The 19,195-nt window shown below is 43.6% G+C and overlaps 1 protein-coding gene across 1 annotated transcript in view; it reads left to right on the forward strand.

The window, feature by feature from the left end:
* LOC124774910 (adenylyl cyclase 78C-like) overlaps positions 1-19,195 on the forward strand; it is a 723,787-nt gene that overhangs the window by 441,310 nt on the left and 263,282 nt on the right. The gene's annotated exons all lie outside the window — the stretch shown is intronic.

The raw sequence follows: 19,195 nt of genomic DNA on the forward strand, positions 1-19,195 counted from the left end.
TTCTTAGAACAAGAATTTAAATAAATGGATGCAAAAGAACAAGAAGGGTTTAGAGTTGGTAGATCAAAAATAAATCTTATTGTTTTGCTAGTGACAATAATTCTTTGAGGCAGCCATTAGACAGTCTGTGGTAAGCCTTAGAAGCAGTTAGATAAAACAAAAGATAATAAAATCAATCCAAAAGTTATACAGAACTCTAAATCAAAAACTAAACTTGGCAAATTAGTATCAAGCAAATGAATATCAATTGAAGTTGCAAAAGAAATTCTTCAGAGAAGCGGCATTTCAGCTACACTGCATAAAATACGCACAGAACAAATTCTACATTACTGCAAGGAAATATATACAAATATGGTGAGCCCAGTAAATGATTATACAGTGTATTTATTACAGATTGCAGACAAAGTCCCGAGACTTTGTGATACAGAGTAATTAATGGAAGTAGCATCATATGGGGGTTTCAAGTTTGTGACTGGACTGTGGATTTGTTGATAGGGAGGTAGCAGCATGTTGGATAGAGAGTCATCAGCATATGCGGAAGTAAATCCAGGTAAGTTCAAGGGAATTCTGTTGGGCACCTTGCTGTTCTTTGTATATAAGTGACCTGTCAGACAACAATAACCTCTGCCTTTTCGTTTATGCTGACGTTATCTGTAATTAAGTACTGTTTGAAAGAAACTTCACAAATATTCAGACAGAGTTTGATAAGATTTTATTGGCACAAGGGTTAGCATCTCTCTTTAAATGTGTAAAATTATTATGCACTTCACAACTCGAAAGAACGGAGTGTCCTATAACTGCAGTATCAATGAGTCACAATTGGAATCAGCGATCTCACACAAACAGCTGGATATAACAGTTTGTGGGGATGTAAAATTATCCCATAGGCTTAGTCACACAACAAGCCGATAGCGATTTCACTTGACTGGCAATATACTGGGAAAGTACAATTAGTTTACGAAGGGAATTGTTTATAAAATACTCGTGTGACTCGTCCCATGATATTGATAAAGTGTGTGGGACCACACCAAATAAGGGCATCAAGTACAGTCACAGGTTTGTCATAGAGATGGTGAAAAACCTGAATTGGTAGGCGCTCATGGATCCACACCAAAACGTTACTTAAAAAGTTTCAAGACCCAGCATTAAGTGATAAATCTACGAATATATTACAACCCCCTACATATCTTTCTTGTAGGGACCACGAAGTCGAAGTTTAGCTGATTCAGGTGTGCACTGTGGCATGTAAGTTATCATTCTTCCCATGCGCCATACGCGATTGAAGCTGGGAGTAGTCCCAATATATGTTACAATAATAATAATGGCGTGTGACGAGGGCCTCCCGTCGGGTAGACCGCTCGCCTGGTGCAAGTCTTTCGATTTGACGCCATTTCGGCGACTTGCGCGTCGACGGGGGTGAAATGATGATGATTAGGACAACACAACACCCAGTCCCTGAGGGGAGAAAATCTCCGACCCAGCCGGGAATCGAACCCGGGCCCTTAGAATTGACAGTCTGTCGTGCTACCGGCGCGAACAATGTTGCAGTGGGAAGCGCCTTCTATCATGAACTTCGCAAAAGATGTGGGTGTAGTTGCAGATATGACCCGAAGAATGATACACGAATACGAAAAGTGAGATCTGAATGTATCACGAAACACAAGATAATTGGAACTTTCTGGTAATTAAAGCTGAGTGTCAGACCAGCAGCCGAAAATGGGACCTTTGCCTTTCAAGAGCAAGTGCTCAACCAGATGAGCTACGTGAGCACGACCCACGAGCCATCCTCACAGCTCTACTTCCACTAGTACATCTCCTATAGTCTAGCGCAGAGGAAAAGTTTATTCTGGATTCAGGGTAGTCCGCAGCTCGTGGTCGTGCGGTAGCGTTCTCGCTTCCCACGCCCGGGTTCCCGGGTTCAATTCCCGGCGGGGTCAGGGAATTTCTCTGCCTTGTGATGACTGGGTGTTGTGTGCTGTCCTTGGGTTAGTTAGGTTTAAGTAGTTCTAAGTTATAGGGGACTGATGACCATAGATGTTAAGTCCCGTCGTGCTCAGAGCCATTTGAACCATTTGATTCAGGGTAATTGGTAGATGTTTGTCCATGTGTGCCGCTGCAACACCACAATCCACCCGCACACCCCCATTTTAATTATAAGGTATGGTAGCCCTCCGACACTTATCTGTGAAGAAGATTTTGGGTTGGAACTGCAGGGGTAGGACTCGAAGATACGTGTGCCAAAAGTGGTCATGGCACCAATACACTTCTTATCGATGAAGCAGCTGGAAACTGAGTACCGAAGTGGCTAAGCTGTCCAAAATGTTCCTTATAGGGTGTTGGATACTTCTAGAATGTTCCAGAATGTTATAGAATCTACCTGAAGATTCAACAGTGTTCTAGAATGTTCCAGGAGGTTCAAGAATTTTTCAGAGCGAGAATGTTCTAGGATGTTGGAAAATGTTCTCTAACGTTCCATTATTTTGTTGAGGTGGGGACATATCAGAGCTCATAAGGGTATTACAGAGGGGCTAGTGGAGTCACTTCTGCGTGAAGTCAGGATAGCAGTTAGGAACACATGAAGCATCTGCGCTGCTAGTGAAACATTGTTAGAGTCCAATTATTTATTTACTATGTTTACAATCCGTTGTTCTGCGGCAGCAGCCTCGGCTGATGCTCATTCAGCTGCATTTTGGATTCTAGCTGACATCTGTCCCATCAGCTCAGCGTGTGAACGCCCTGGCGAAGATGTTAGCTACCCTGGTGCCACAACAGGTTGCTGTCGAGCTGTGTAGTCGTTGCTCAGCATGAAGTGGTCTCCAACTGGCTTTAGGAGTCTCCTCAATTCCACTCCAATACTACAATGACCCTTGAGGACCCATCAGCAATGTCCTGTGATTGGTCGATTTCGTTCCTCTGGCTGGCTCTGAGCACTAGGGGACTTTAACACCTGAGGTCATCAGTCCCCTAGAACTTAGAACTATTTAAACCTAACTAACCTAAGGACACCACACACATCCATGCCCAAGCCAGGTTCAGAACCTGCGACAGTAGCGGTCGCGCGGTTCCAGACTGAAGCGCCTAGAACTGCTCGGCCACAACGGCCGGCGTTCCTCTGGCCTGGTGGGTTTCAGCACGCGGAGGCACCTGATTGTTGAACAGGAACGTTGACCACAGGAAGCCCTACAGTTGGCTTCCACGTTGAAGTTCAGTGCTGGCAGCACTCTGCCATGTGCTACTATTGGAAGAGTCAGTGTCTCCTATACTAGGTGGTAGGTGGCAAACAGCGTGAAATTCCCTAGGTTACGACCATCATATCGAGTACATCTTCGGCTAGTTCACCGAGGTGAAACGTCTAGGATTCACTACAGCATCGTAATCATGGAATCGACTGCCATTACAAATAGTCAAATGGCTCTGAGCACTATGGGACTTAACAACGAAGGACATCGGTCCCCTAGAACTTAGAACTACTTAAACCTAACTAACCCAAGTACATCACACACATCCATGCCCGAGGCAGGATTCGAACCTGCGACCGTAGCGGTCGCGCGTTTCCAGACTGAAGCGTCTAGAACCGCTCGGCCACTCCAGCCGGCAACTGCTATTACAGTGAATGCCATCGATCCTAATGATCAACTCTTGACGAGAGGTGGAAAGCTGGGGCATTTCGAGGGAGCTAACTTGTGGCTACAACGCCAATGTCATCCTTATTCTGCTATGTTCACTTAACAAGCTGTTAACAGCAGTATCAATTACTCGCAAAACACTCTTGCGTAAGAGATAGAATTTCTTGAGATATGTCTTATGAGCTAACGAGTAAGCCTGTCCCGCTTCGTTTTGTTTACCGTCGCAGTCTTCTTTCTGCTGAGTGCGTCATCTCACTCGACAAGCAGTGTCGTAACGTATCGAATGCCTGACCAACTTGTGACTTACCGGCATGCCTCCAGCTTCCGCCTCTGTGTCTAGCATGACTCGATTTTTCCCATGGCATTGCGAATGAGATTTAATAAAAATTTCTAATTTCCTATCCCTTACGATTTGTGCTGTAACCCATCCCTTTTCTTTGAGAAATTCGACCTGAATTTTCTATTTTTCACTTATTACTAGTTAGTCTATAGCTGCATTAGACGATGGCATGAACAATTATGAGATACAGGTCGTTTGTGTAAAGACAAATCGCCGGGCCGTCCCCGAGTGACTCACACAGACATCGAACACATCCGCCATAATGAGATTTTCACTCTGCAGCGGAGTGTGCGCTGATATGAAACTTCCTGGCAGATTGAAACTGTGTGCCGGACCGAGACTCGAACTCGGAACCTTTGCCTTTCGCTGGCAAGTTTGGAAGGTAGGAGACGAGGTACTGGCGGAAGTAAGGCTGTGTCTACGGGGCGTGAGTCGTGCTTGGGTAGCTCAGTTGGTAGAGCACTTGCCTGCGAAAGGCAAAGGTCCCAAGTTCGAGTCTCGGTCCGGAACACAGTTTCAATCTGCCAGGAAGTTTCATATCAGCGCACACTCCGCTGCAGAGTGAAAATCTCATTCTGGAAACATCCCCCAGGCTGTGGCTAAGCCACGTCTCCGCAATATACTTTCTTTCAGGAGTGCTAGTTCTGCAAGGTTCGCAGGAGAGCATCTGTAAAGTTCGGAAGCTAGGAGACGAGGTACTGGCAGAAGTAAGGCTGTGAGGACGGGGCGTGAGTAGTGCTTGGGTAGTTTCACATCCCCCCATAGTTTCACAAGGAGTCCGCAGAAATCCGTGCAGCTCGACAGCTCAACACGTCCCCGATGTCCGTCTGGCGTCTGTTGCGTCGACGTTAACACACAAAACCATACAAAATACAGCTACTGCAAGTTCTTCGTGAAAGTGACAAACAACAACGTGTGGAATTCTGTAATTTCGTTCTTGGCAAGATGAAGCATCGGTTTCTTCCACGATTAGTGTTTAGGGACCAGGCAACATTCCATTTAAATGGAAAGGTGAACCTCCATAATGTGAGAATATGGGGTACGGAACAACCACATGAAGTTCTACAACATGAGAGGGACTCGTGCAGTTTCACGGGAAAAGGTGTATGGTCTATTTTTCTTTGCCGAGAACACTTTTACTGAAAGCACATATCTCAATGTGCTGGAGAACTTTCTTTTCCCACAACTGGAGACTGATTCGAACAACTTTATTTACCAATAGGATGGACCACCGCCAAACTGACATCTGGCAGTGCGGGAATTTTTAAATCAAAGGATTACTGAACGATGGATCCGTCGCACTGGACCAAATGATTCAGCCTTACATTACTGACCTCCAAGGTCACTGGACCTCACTGTATCTGATTATTTCAAAAAATGGTTCAAATGGCTCTAAGCAGTATGGGACTTAACATCTGAAGTCATCAATCACCTAGACTTAGAACTACTTAAACCTAACTAACCCGAGGACATCACACACATCCATGCCAGAGGCAGGATTCGAACCTGCGACGGCAGCAGCAGCGAGGTGCCCGACTGACACGCCTAGAACCGCTCGGCCACAACGGCCGGCCTGTGATTATTTCTGATAAAGGACTGTTTATGTGCCTCCGTCAGCCGGCCGATGTGGCCGTGCGGTTGTAGGCGCTTCAGTCCGGAACCGCGCTGCTGCTACGGTCGCAGGTTCGAACCCTGCCTCGGGCATGGATGTGTGTGATGTCCTTAAGTCGTAGGGTCAGTATTGCCTCACGTGTTCCTATATTTCTACGGAATCCCGCTGATCTTCCCCAAGGTCGGCTTCTACAAGTTTTTCCATTCGTCTGTAAAGAATTCGCGTTAGTATTTTGCATCCGTGACTTATTAAACTGATTGTTCGGTAATTTTCACATCTGGCAGCACCTGCTTTCTTTGGGATTGGAATTATTATATTCTTCTTCTTCGCCTGTCTCATACATCTTGCTCACCAGATGGTAGAGTTTTGACAGGACTGGCTCTCCCAAGGCCGTCAGTAGTTCTAATGGAATGTTGTCTACTCCTGGGGCCTTGTTTCGACTCAGGTCTTATTGAACACCTATGAAAAGCTATAAAAAACATTTTTGAGCTTCCCTTTCATCAAAAAACAAAATACATTTTTTATGTTTATTAGTTTCTGAGATATAGACGTGACAAATCGGATGATTCTGTTTGCCAAACCTACTCCCATTATTTATTACTAGTTCATATTCATGTCATAGGTGTCTGATGGATGGTTGCCCCATTTGAATGAGATATCTTAGGCATCATACAAAATATAAACACCAGAAACAAGATTATGGTTTTCGTAGATGCACTGAAAGTAATTGTAATTTGACTGTAGGCTTTCCCGGCGTAAACTATTGATGAAGGTTTCTCGGGTCTCCAGCCGGGTGGTAGCGTTGATATCTAGTGAGGTTTTGGGAAGTGTCATACTACCCATCTTCTGGCGCAGTGTCGAGATTCGCAGAGAGCGGGCTATTTATATGCGCGGTCATCCTCCTCCACTAGACCTCGGGTGGCTGCGGTTGACCAGCGGCGTGTGCGCGGTGGTGGGGATGTCGGGCGCCCCCGGCGGCCGCGTTCGGTTCTCGGTGTAAGCATTCTGTCTGCGTCCGCGACGGAGGACGTTGAAGGGCGCGCTCCCGACGGATTGCCGCTATCGCAGGGTTCCATGCTGCGCTGAGTTGGTATCCGTCATCTCTGTTGACCAGATTGTCGTGACTCCTTATTTCTATGGATTCTTTGATAGCGCTTTCCCAGAAGCCATTTGCTCGGCAATGTACCTTCGTGTTTTCGAAGTTGAAGGTGTGTTCTTCATTTATGCTGTGTCCTGCTATGGCTGATTTTTCTATGTGAACTAGTCGCACCTGTCTGATATGTTCTTCGCAGCGTTTAGGTATACAGCACTGTGTTTGCCCAATGTATTGTTATCCGCATTCGCATGGTATGCTGTATATCCAAGTGTGTTAAGGTTCAACGCTTCTTTGGCAGAACCTAGGAGCTCCCTCGTCTTCGGTGGTGGTCGGAGAAGGGTTTTGATATTGTATTTGCCCAGTAGTCGCGCAATTTTGGCTGAGAGCGGATCCACGTACGGAAGGAACGTGAGTCGTTTGTCTTCTTCTTCATCATCATCTTCTTCTGGGGTTCTCACTGCTTCCTTCTTCCTTTTAAGCGCTCTGTTGATCTGCATTTCATTGTAGCCATTTTGTTGGAAGACTTCCCTCAGGTGTTGCAGCTCGGATGGTAGGCTGTCTTTGTCGCAGACGACGCGCGCCCTATGTACCAGGGTGGTCAGTGCTGTTTGTCTTTGTGCTGGATGGTGGCAGCTTGTTGCATGAAGGTATAGGTTTGTGTGTGTCTTCTTCCTAAGTACTGCATGGCCTAGTGAACCATCTGCCTTCCTCTTCATTAAAATATCAGGGAAGGGGAGGCATCCATTTTCCTCCATTTCCATCGTAAATTTGATGTACGGATGGATGATGTTGAAGTGTTCGAGAAACTCATCTAGCTCCTGTTTGCCATGTCCCCACACGATAAAAGTGTCGTCCACATAGCGGAAGAAGTCTGCGTTTCTCTTGATACTGTTTCACATGTTGCAACATTCGATTGACTGAAATTTGTCCTGAAGTTATCAATTCGTCTAGGGATTGTAGCAAAGTGGAATCAAAAATATCGTTAATAAAAGCTAGGTTTTGGTTGGGTAATATGTGTGGTGGTTCCTCCAGCTAACACAAAACTAGTCGGGACCCGTTAATCACTGTAATGCCTGTAGTTGTAGCTGGCAGATGAAATTATGACCTTGCTATTTCACATCTAAAAACCAAAGTAAACTCACCCGAACAGGCCATGAAGGCCCAACGGTACCGACCGGCCGCCGTTTCATCCTCAGCGACAGTCGTCACTGGATGCGGATATGGAGGGGCATGCGGTCAGCACCCTGCTCTCGCGGCCGTACGTCAGTTTACGTGACCGTATTTCACATCTAGTTCCATTGTCTTGTAACTGTCTTGTAACTTTAGTTTCATTAGCCCAGTGTGTTTACCGGTTTCATAGCAAATGATAATTACCATTTAGGTGTAAATAGGGAGTGAATCCAGTTACATCCAACTATCTCGAATTTTGGCTGAGGAGCTAAGACATTTTTTCGCACGTTACTGCTTCCATTTCCCCTAAAAACAACTGCATTTCACACGACAGGTTGTTCGTTTGTATCACTTTTGTTGGACGAATAATAACATTTTCTGTAATACAATCATTCAGTTTTGCTACAGACATAATTACATGAGCATCTCTCCGTCTAGAAACTAATAATACTTCATGAGTTAGCATTTGTCTTCATTTCCCAGTCGTATTCCATTTAATCGGATATATGGGAGATGTAACCTGTAAAACTGCTACTGCCCGTTTACAACTACTACTGGAAATTGTATTTTAATGTGCAATCTAGCTTGATCAGTATCCAACCTTAGCCGAAATATGCGATAAAATAAAATTATATTCTTACTTGTTAGAGGCACGATGTATTGCAGTCTCTCAGAAAAGTCTCTTTGTGCTTTCTGTAATGCCATCGAAGTCTGATGTGGATTTAATTACGTTGCACTCGGTTGTCCCTAGGCTCTGGCTAGACGCAGGCGCCAGTATACTTTCGGAAGTCGATTAGACAGGGTGAAAGAAAAGTAAAGGGATAGAATAAATAAATTTATGTGAAAGTGAATTGTTTAACGTAGTGCACTCTGAATTAAATGAAGTTTAGTGTGTTGGGTAAAATTAACATTTAACAGGAGGCCGAAACGATCTTGTCACTGGCGAGTTGAAATATAGGGAACAGAAAGAACAGCAAAGAAATGAAACAGGTGAGGAGCGAGAAGCACAGTTAGCTTCACAACAGCTAAGAATGAATACACTGAGAGAAAAATTCACAGGTTAAATTACAGAAAAGGATAGAGGGAGACGCTCGGCAAGCAGACAGAGAAAGTGCCGAAGAAACAAGAATACACAGTGAAGTAGATTTACAATGAGTGAAGTTTGTGAAAGATAACAATCGCAAAGCGGATGAACAAACGATTACCGTAAAAGAAATGATAAGCAGAAGTAAAGATTACAGTTTGGCAGGAGAAAGAATTCCTTTATGATCCCGCTGAAGAGTACAAGAAACACAAACACACAGTCATTGGCAAAATGTGCCAAAAGTGTTTGTTTTGCGGTGCCTAGAAATTCAGTTGAGAAACACCAGGACGGTGCTGCATGAACAGAAAAATTCGATTAGCACCATTGGGAGTACCTCCACCGATATTATTTCGTTACATGACTGGAGAAATACCGAACGAAAACATGTTCTTCAAAACATGAGAGCGTAAAATGCTTCGTTTCAAATGACATCTTTTGGCGCTGCTTCCATTACCAGTAAAGAGCCTCATATCAGTCTTGTATTTTCGATTAAAGTACTGGTCTATCATAGAATGGGATCATTGTTATCACTCCGAAAAGAATCATAAATTTTTACAAGTGTATTTCACTGACGCCGAACAGAGCGAAATTGATCAGCATTACGCAAATCTAAGTGGACTGAGACGGGAAATCATTGAAGAAGTGAAGAGTATTTTACATAAGTACAATCAATTGGTTCTCGTATTTAAAACAGAACTGAATCAAATAGTACCCCGCCGTTTGATCGTCATTGAATAATGACTCGAGTCTTTCGAAAGAAATAAACGAGATTCATGGATGTCATAAAAGAGTACCACATTTTTGGAACTGTCAGATGTTGTTTGTACACTGTCGAGCAGCAGAAACGAGGATTCCTTCAGTTATACATTTTAATTTGGTAACATGAAGAAGTCCGTCGAAATCATATTGATCAAGTAAGTCTAGCTGAATGTCCCATACTAATTTTGTTGCGGAGAAGAGAGGGTGTCACCTTGTAAGGTCAACACACACGGACTTACATTTACAGGCCACCATCTATGGTCCCTTCGTAACGAAGTGACGCACTTAGGACTTCTGTGCACAGAGCACGAGCAATATTAGATGCAGAAAGCCTATGCAATGAGCTACATCACCGCTGTAATCTTATACCTGGAAAATGGATATTTAGAATGGGAGATTCGACGTTCCTTACACCCGGCCCTTGGAAGACAGATGCGTCGAACATTGACAACATACACGCCTGGACTAACTTGCGAAAACTGCAGTGGCCGAGTATTGTGCCAGTACAGGCCACAATACAGACTACAAAAGTCTAATAGACGTAGGGGACTGGAAGCAGTTGTAGGGGAAGGAGTAGAAGAAAAGGTTACGGGAGAATATGGGCTTCGGCCAGGAATAAGAGAGTAGAATTATTAATTGAGTTCTGTAATAAAATTCAGTTAGTAATAGCGAATACTCTGTTCAAGAAACACCAGAGGAGGAGGTATACTTGGAGAAGGCCGGGTGGTACTGGAAGATTTCAGTTAGATTATAGCATGTTCAGACAGAGATTCCGAAATCAGATACTGGATTATAAGGCGTACCCAGGAGCAGATATACTCAGACCACAATACGGTAGTGATGAAAAGGAGGCTGAAGTTTAAAACGTTAGTCAGGAAGAATCAATACGCAAAGAAATGGGGTAAGTAAATACTAAGGAATGACGAGATACGCTTGAAGTTCTCGAAGGCTATAGATACAGCATTAAGGAAGAGCTCAGTAGGCAGTACAGTGGAAGAGGAATGGACATCTCTAAAAAGAGCCGTTGCAGAAGTTGGAAAGAAAAACATAGGTACAAAGAAGGTAACTGCGAAGAATCGGTGGATACATAAGAAATACTTCAGTTGATCTATGAAAGGAGGAAGCACAAAAATGTTCCGGGAAACTCAGGAATACAGAAATACATGTCGCTGAGGAATGAAATAAATAGGAAGTGCAGGGAAGCTAAGACGAAATGGCTGCAGGAAAAATGTGAAGAAATCGAGAAAGAAATGATTGTCGGAAGAACAGACTCAGCAAACAGGAAAGTCAAAACAACCTTCAGTGACATTAAAAGCAAGTGTGGTAACATTAAGAGTTCAACGGGAATTCCACTGTTAAATGCAAAGGAGAAAGCGGATAGGTGGAACGAATACATTGAAAGCCTCTATGAGCGGTCAGATTTACCTGATCTGATAGAAGAAGAAACAGGAATCAATTTAGAGGAGATAGAGAATCCAGTACCAGAATCAGAATTTAAGAGAGCTTTGGGGGACTTAAGATCAAATAAGGCAGAAGGGATGGGTAACATTCCACCAGAATTTCTAAAATCATTGGAGAAAGTGGCAACAAAATGACTATTCACGTTGGTTTTTGACTGTATGAGTCTGGTGGCATACTATCTGACTTTGGAAAAACATCATCCACACAGTTCCGAAGACTGCAAGTGCGAGAATTGTCGCACAATCAGCTTAACAGCTCATGCATCCAAGTTGCTGACAAGAATAATATACAGAAGAATAGAAAAGAAAATTGAGGATGTGCTAGATTATCGGTTTGGCTTTAGGAAAGGTAAAGGCACGAGAGAGGCACTTCTGACGTTGCGCTTGATAATGGAAGTAAGGCTAAAGAAAAATCAAGACACATTCATTGGATTTCTCGACCTGGAAAAAGCGTTCGACAACGTAAAATGGTACAAGATGTTCGAAATTCTGAGAAAAATACGGGTAAGCTACAGGGAGAGACGGGAAATATACAAGATGTACAAGAGCCAAGAGGGGGTAATAAGACTGGACGACAAAGAGCGAAGTGGTCGAATTGAAAGGCTTTAAGACAGGGATGTAGTCTTTCACCCCTACTGTTCAGTCTGTACATCGAAGAAGCAATGATGGAAATAAAAGAATGGTTCAGGAGTGGAATTAAAATTCAGGATAGAAGGGTAGCAATGATACGATTCGCTGATGGCATTGCTACACTGAGTGAAAGTGGAGAACAATTACATCATCTGCTGATTGGAGTGAACAATCTAATGAGTATAGAATATGGATTGAGGGTTGCTTCTGCAATCTTCATCTGAGAGAACGATGTAGTTTTAGTTGCATTAGTAATCTGAAAATGTTCTTTCGAACCACTCTGGTGTCTGGCGTTGCCATAGAAACTAAGCATTCAAGCATCTTTTTCATAAAGCTTTTACATCGTCTGCCAAATACCTATATTTGGCCATGTTTCCTTTACAGTTGGTTTGCAAACTGTGTTCATTGCGTACAGAGATATCTATGATGAAGGTGACTCGCTCAGCGTTGTTGACAATTGATTTATCCGTTCCATTTTATTGGACTGCTTTGTTATTTACTGTGCTTTGATTCCAGGAAAAATTTGAAATTTTCGCTGTAACAGTGACAGAATCGTATCTTTAAAGTCTTCATTAACTGAATCCGGTACCCTAATTTCTGTTGAATTATTTTGGTCACGTTATCATGGCTTGTAAAACTTAATGTGTAATTTGGTTTCCTTTTCATAATACATACTTGCTGTAGCTACCATCTATTCCATGCTCCTTCAAATTGTGCTCCCGTACTCCTTCATCGTAATTACCTTATGTCGGTCTCATACGTCCTTCAGTTTCTGTATAAACATTTGCAGACGTCAACCAGTTCTTCGATGCTTGAAATTCGACATGTGTTTGTCTGGGGTCGTCCAAACGTTTCCCGTAAATCGCTTTTCTAATCCGTGTTATTATTACCTTATACTTTGGGATTGTTCCTGATATTTCTTCCCTATTAAATGGAATGTAACTTGTGATATTTGAGGAAGTGTGTGGGCATTATCAGCTGGCTCGGGATATGCGTAGGGGAGGTAAACGGATGCAGAAAACTACAAGTGCATGTCGCTCAACGCTTTACAGATGGAGCTGGAGAGAGGAGAGGAAATCCATGTAAAATATACTTACGTGAGGTTGGTACGGCTAACTGTCTTTGTAGCAATAGTAGTTATGCCTGGATTCATCTAAGAATCACTCTTTACTAGGGTACTGGACACATCGTGAAAGTCCAGTTTGAGAACAAAAATATAATGCATATATACTAGAAAACACACATAATATGTGGTAGTCTGCATCTATATTCCGTAATCACCTTACGGTGATTGGTGGAGGGTACTTAGTGTATATCTGTCATTTCCCCTCTTTCCTGTTCCATTCGAGAAAGGTTCTGGGAAGAACGATTGTTGCTAAGCCTCTAGGTGAGTTCGAATCTTTCTAATTTTACCTTATGGTCACTTCGCGAGATAAACGTAGGAGGAAGCAATACCACATTTACTCGATTATAAGACAAGGCTCTTCCCCAAATTCGTAATTTTTTTCCTTTTATTGGATTTAGATCCCCCCCCTCCATAGGTGGGCAGGGCTGACATCAGCTTAATATGCCGCTCTGCAGCCTACAGAACAGTTATAAACAAAATTAGGAGATATCATAAAAATTGATTAAAACACGTAGTAAATAGACAGGCACAATCCGAAAATCACGGCGACAGTCTGGTTTCTGTTCGCAACACTGACAGGGGATGCACAACACTGCACATGCACATAAAAAAGCACTATAGAGGAGACACGGCGACGGATGGGAGGCGGGGGTAGGATCTGGATCGATAAGAGAAAAAAAAGGGGGCAGGATTCGACATTCAATTTTTTTCCTTTTGCTGGCAGCGGCACAGTCCACCACTCTTCAGCCAAATGGCTTAAACAAAAATACAAGGGTAACCCTTACGTAAAAAATGGGGGTAGAAAGGGGGACATAAAAATACAGGAAATGGAGGTGATGGGAGTTAAAATATACAGTGATATGGGGACATTGGGGGACAATTAAAAAGTTGACATAAAGTTAAAAGAACACAGCTGGCAATTCATTGTGAACTTAAAATCACTGGAGTCAAACACAAGTTAAAAGTCGACCACAGTATAAAAATCAAACAGACTGAGACATGTAAAAAACAAAACCACTGGAAATGATGAACACTCACAAAGAATAAAAACTGCTTGTAGGGACCAGCCAGACTGGAGGTCGGAGAGGAGGAAAAAAGAGGGGAGGGGCAATGGGGGGGGGGGGGCGGGAGGAAGAGGAAGAGGAAAAGGTGAGTGACAGGGGGAGCACCAAGAGGCAGGAGTCGGGAAGGGTGAGAGATGAAGAGGGAAGACAAGGCAGGAGGGAGTGCAGAGAAACTGAGGGGGAGCACAGGAGAGGGAGGGAGCATAGGAGGGAGAAAGCCACTCAGGAGAAGGGAGGGGGGAGGAGAGAGAGCCCTGAGGAGGAGGCAGGAGGAAGGTGGGGTTAGTGTTGGTAGGAAGGGTAGACGTCAGGGCGAAGCTCATCATTCGGGTAGATGCTGGAAGTTGTGTTGGGAAAGGAGGTGGAGGGTGTGGAGATGGAGATAGTGTGGGACACAATGGTAAAGGCACGGCAACAGGTTGGAGGTGGGGAGGAAGGGAGACACCAAGGGGGTGAGGGGGATCGAGTTGGCAGATAATATACAGGGTGCGAATGTTTTTCCAGTGTTATTTATAATCTGTCTTGATTGCAAAAAATGTTTATTCACATGACCAGTTTCGGTTCCTCTAGAACCATCTTCAGATCTGCAATTTCGGTTACAGGAGTAACCCGTCCATACACAGCAACCTTCACATGCTGGAGCAACACGAAGGGGGCTCCATAAGGTGGGAATTTCAGGGCGAGCTTGAATTCCAAAACCACTCATCAGTGATGACAGGAAAAAATTGTGCCGAAGACATGAAACGTTGAGTATGGAACAAGGAAAGAGTCATTTGGTCGGATGAGTCTTGTTTCAGAACGTTTCCAACGTCTGTCCAAATTTACGCCCCAAACGTGAAACATATGGACGCGTTCGGTGACGATTTGGGCAGCCATATCATGGTATTCCAAGCTCGCATTAACGTCAAGGATTCAGCGACCATTTTAGATAATCAGGTCCAGCCCGTGGTACAATGTATGTTGAGCTCCAAGACGACAGGGTTCCTGTTCAAGTAGCTCACATTCCCCAGGACTGGTTTTGTGAGAATGATGATGAATTGTCGCATCTCCCCTGGCCACCACAGCTACCTTACCTCATTGTTACTGTGCTTCTGTGGTTTTTGGAAGGAAGAGTGGTCGCTATCCGACTCCATTGTCGTTGCCTGACCTTGCCAGTGTTTCGCAGGAAGAATGATATAAGAGTCCCTTGAAAACCATACAGGACCTGTATTTATATATTCCGAGACGACTGGAAGCTATTTCGAATGTCACCAGGTTACCTACACCATGTTAGGCATGGTACTGTGTCGTATACACAAAATAATAAACATATTAGATGTGGCGTGTGTGACCAATAACGGATAAATAAGCAACTGACGGAGCAACATTCATGTCTGAACAGAAAATGAGAAAACTGCGCCTAGATGGCGCTGATACGCCCTGCGGTCTGCAGCCGCAGCTAACAGCTGATGTAACTGTGCCACATGTTGAAATCGAAACATTCTAAGGCGAATCCCGAAGACAGTGAGTGACAGAAGGCAGCAAAAATTGCTACAGTGGGACAACTAGCCTTATGAATATGATATGGGAAGTGATGTGATTGTACAGACATGTACAACATTTTATTGGGAACGTTTATGAAGAGTTTGTCATTCAGAAAACGGTATAGTAGCCCGATGTAATAATTACGTCAATTCGAGCACAGGGTGAAAACCACAGAAGAAATTTTTATTTTTCAGTTGCAGTTGGTCGTTCAAAATATAATCCTTATTGTTGAAACTGTGTTTAAAAATTTGAAGCTCTTCCAATAAATCCTTCTCTCTACACGAAATAACGGTATCTCCCAAATGACTCGGGGACTACCCGCCTTGAATGCAATGTTCAGCCACTTTGCTGAGCAAATGTTCCTTGTAGCTTGTTTTATTTGCCCTCCCCGTCTCACCTACATAAAAACGTAGACATTCATTACATTTCATTTAATAAATCCACAATTGTGAAAATGGTCTTCCTTACGTTCTACATTGTGTATTAACTTTTCTCGGAAGTTGTTATTAGCTGAAAAAGACACATTGCAACTGTATTTCTTAGAAAGATGTCTAATTTTATACGAAATATTATCTAGAAACGGTATGGGAATAAAGCTTCTTTTCCAACCCACATCTTCCAGTTTGCTATCACCTAATGTGGAACATTCTTTGGAGGTTTTCTCATCTAAAATGCTGTCAACTACTGAGGGACTATATTCATTGTTGGTAGTTACAGATTTAATTAATTTTATTCGTGTCGCAAGCTCTCAGGTGTTAATGGAATAATCAGTGCTCGATTGATACTAGGCCAGTTTATGGGAATGGGGGTGTGCTGAGTCAGATGGAATGACTCAATCAGAAAAAGTTTTCTTACGGAAAATACTGAAGTCTACTTTGTCGTCATGTACACGTAATGTAACATCAATGTAATTCAATTCTCTGCCGCTGTTTTCCAGTTCTTTTGTAAACACAATGTTTTCGTGAAACTGATTTAAGCGGAGAAACGGTTGCTGTAATTCATGGTTTGTGCCTTCATTTAGTGGGCGAGGGGATCTTAATATTCATGACTCTAAATACCCTAAATCTTTGGTTCAAAGCGGATATTCCCCCAGTAATTTGGAAGATATCGTGATTTTGCGCAGAGAGGAGTAGGCATATACACTATGTGATAAATTTTGAAATTTTGTGGTAAGGACTATGGACTATGGGACCAAACTGCTGAGGTCATCGGTCCCTAGGTTTACACACAAATTAAACTAACTTAAACTAATTTACGCTAAGGACGACACACATACCCATGCTCATTAGACATTGTGAGAAAGCAGAATGGGGCGCTCCGTGGAACTCACGGACTTCGAACGCGGTCAGGTGATTGGGTATCACTTGTGTCATATGTATGTAAGTGATATCTCCACACTCCTAAATATCCCTAGGTCCACTGTTTACGATGATAGTGAAGTGGAAAAGTGAAGGGTTTTTTTTTTTTTTTTTTTAATGGCTGAAATGGCTCTGAGCACTATGGGACTTAACTTCTGAGGTCATCAGTCCCCTAGAACGTAGAACTGCTTAAACCTAACTAACCTAAGGACATCACACACATCCATGTCCGAGGCAGGATTCGAACCTGCGACCGTAGCGGTCGCGCGGTTCCAGACCGTAGCGCCTAGAACCGTTCAGCCACTCCGGCCGGCCCTCCGAGAGTTGAAGAGGCTCGTAATGTGTCATAGGCAGACATCTATCCAGAGCATCATACAGGGATTACTAACTGTATCAGGCGGGAAGTGAGAAAACTTGGATTTCATGGTCGAGTGGCTGCTCATAAGCCACACGTCATGCCGCTAAAAGCCAAACGACGCCTCGCCTGGTGTAAGGAGCGTAAACATTGCACGACTGAACAGTGGAAAAACGGTGTGTGGAGTGACGAATCACGGTACACAATGTGGCAATCCGATGGCAGGGGAGAGTATGGCGAATGTCCAGCGAACGTCATCTGCCAGCGTATGTAGCGCCAACAATAAAATTCGGAGGCAATAGTGTTACGGTGTGGTCGTGGTTTTCATGGAGGAGGCTTGCACTCCTTGTTGTTTTGGGTGGCACTGTCACAGCACAGGCCTACATTGATGTTTTAGGCACCTTCTTGCTTCCTACTGTTGAAGAACAGTTCGGGGATGGCGATTTCATCTTTCAACATAATCGATCTCCTGTTCATAATGCACGGCCTGTGGCGGAGTGGTTGCACGACAATCACATCCCTGTAATGGACTGGCCTACACACAGTCCTGACCTTAATCCTATGGAACACCTTTGGGATGTTTTGGAACACCGGCTTCGTGCCAGGCCTCACCGACCGACATCGATACCTCTCCTTAGTGCAGCACTCCGTGAAGAATGGACTGCCATTCCCCAAGAAACCTTCCAGCACCTGATTGAACGTATGCCTACGAGAGTGGAAGCTGTCATCAAGGCTAAGGGTGGGCCAGCACCATACTGAATTCCAGCAATGCCGATGGAGGGCGCCACGAACTTGTAAATAATTTTCAACCAGGTGTCCGGTACTTTTGATCACATAGTGTACGTTGGATTTATTGGAAGAGCTTCAAATTTTTAAACACAGTTTCAACAATAAGGATTATATTTTGAACGACCAACTGCAACTGAAAAATAAAAATTACTTCGGTGGTTTTCGTCCTGTGCTCGAATTAAGGTAATTATTACATCGGGCTACTATACCGTTTTCTGAATGCCAAACTCTTCATAAACTTTCCCAATAAAATGTTGTACATGTCTGTATCATCACATCACTTCTCCTGTCATTTTCAGAAGGCTAGTTGTCCTACTGTAGCAATTTTTGCTGCTTTCAGTCACTCACTGTCTTCGGGATTCGGTTACAATGTTTCGATTTTAACATGTGGTACAGTCACATCAGCTGTTAGCTGCGACTACAGACCGCAGGGTGTATCCGTGCCATCTAGGAGCAGTTTTTTCAATTTATGAACACACATGAATGTTGCTCCATCAGTTGCATGTTTATCAGTTTCTTGTCATATACGCCATATCTAAAATGTGTATTATTTTGTGTATGACAAAGCCAGACTGCTGTTTTTACGACTGTCAATTCTAATTACGACTAAGCCTACTGGCAGCAGCAAGATCAGTCTGTAAAAACATAAGTTGTGACTTATTTTAATAATTAATAACATTTGGCCTTTTTGAAATACATCAGTGTCCATGTTAGGTGCTTGGCCAGTCCGTCACAGTGCTGTATTTTGTACGTGGCCGTGCAGCTTGTATTTAAGGTAACAAGTGGACGTATTTTAGTTGCATTATGTATGTATGTTGTGTTTTTACAAAATCTTAATTCTTTGTACGCTGCATTTCTCTGTATATACCTATTTCTTGGTAATAAGACTTCTGAAGAAGGACCATTTATAAGGGTTCAAAACTAGGTTAAGAGCTTTTGACTACTACCTGGCCGGCCGCGGTGGCCGTGCGGTTCTAGCCGCTCCAGTCCGGAGCCGCGCTGCTGCTACGGTCGCAGGTTCGAATCCTGCCTCGGGCATGGATGTGTGTGATGTCCTTAGGTTAGGTAGGTTTAAGTAGTTCTAAGTTCTAGGGGACTGATGACCACAGCAATTGAGTCCCATAGTGCTCAGAGCCATTTGAATCATTTTTTTTAACTACTACCTGACTGGTGTCTGTTTTTATTCCATATATTACATTTGC

This window comes from Schistocerca piceifrons, chromosome 2 (genome assembly GCF_021461385.2).
Source record: "Schistocerca piceifrons isolate TAMUIC-IGC-003096 chromosome 2, iqSchPice1.1, whole genome shotgun sequence".
Taxonomy (NCBI): Eukaryota; Metazoa; Arthropoda; class Insecta; order Orthoptera; family Acrididae; genus Schistocerca; species Schistocerca piceifrons.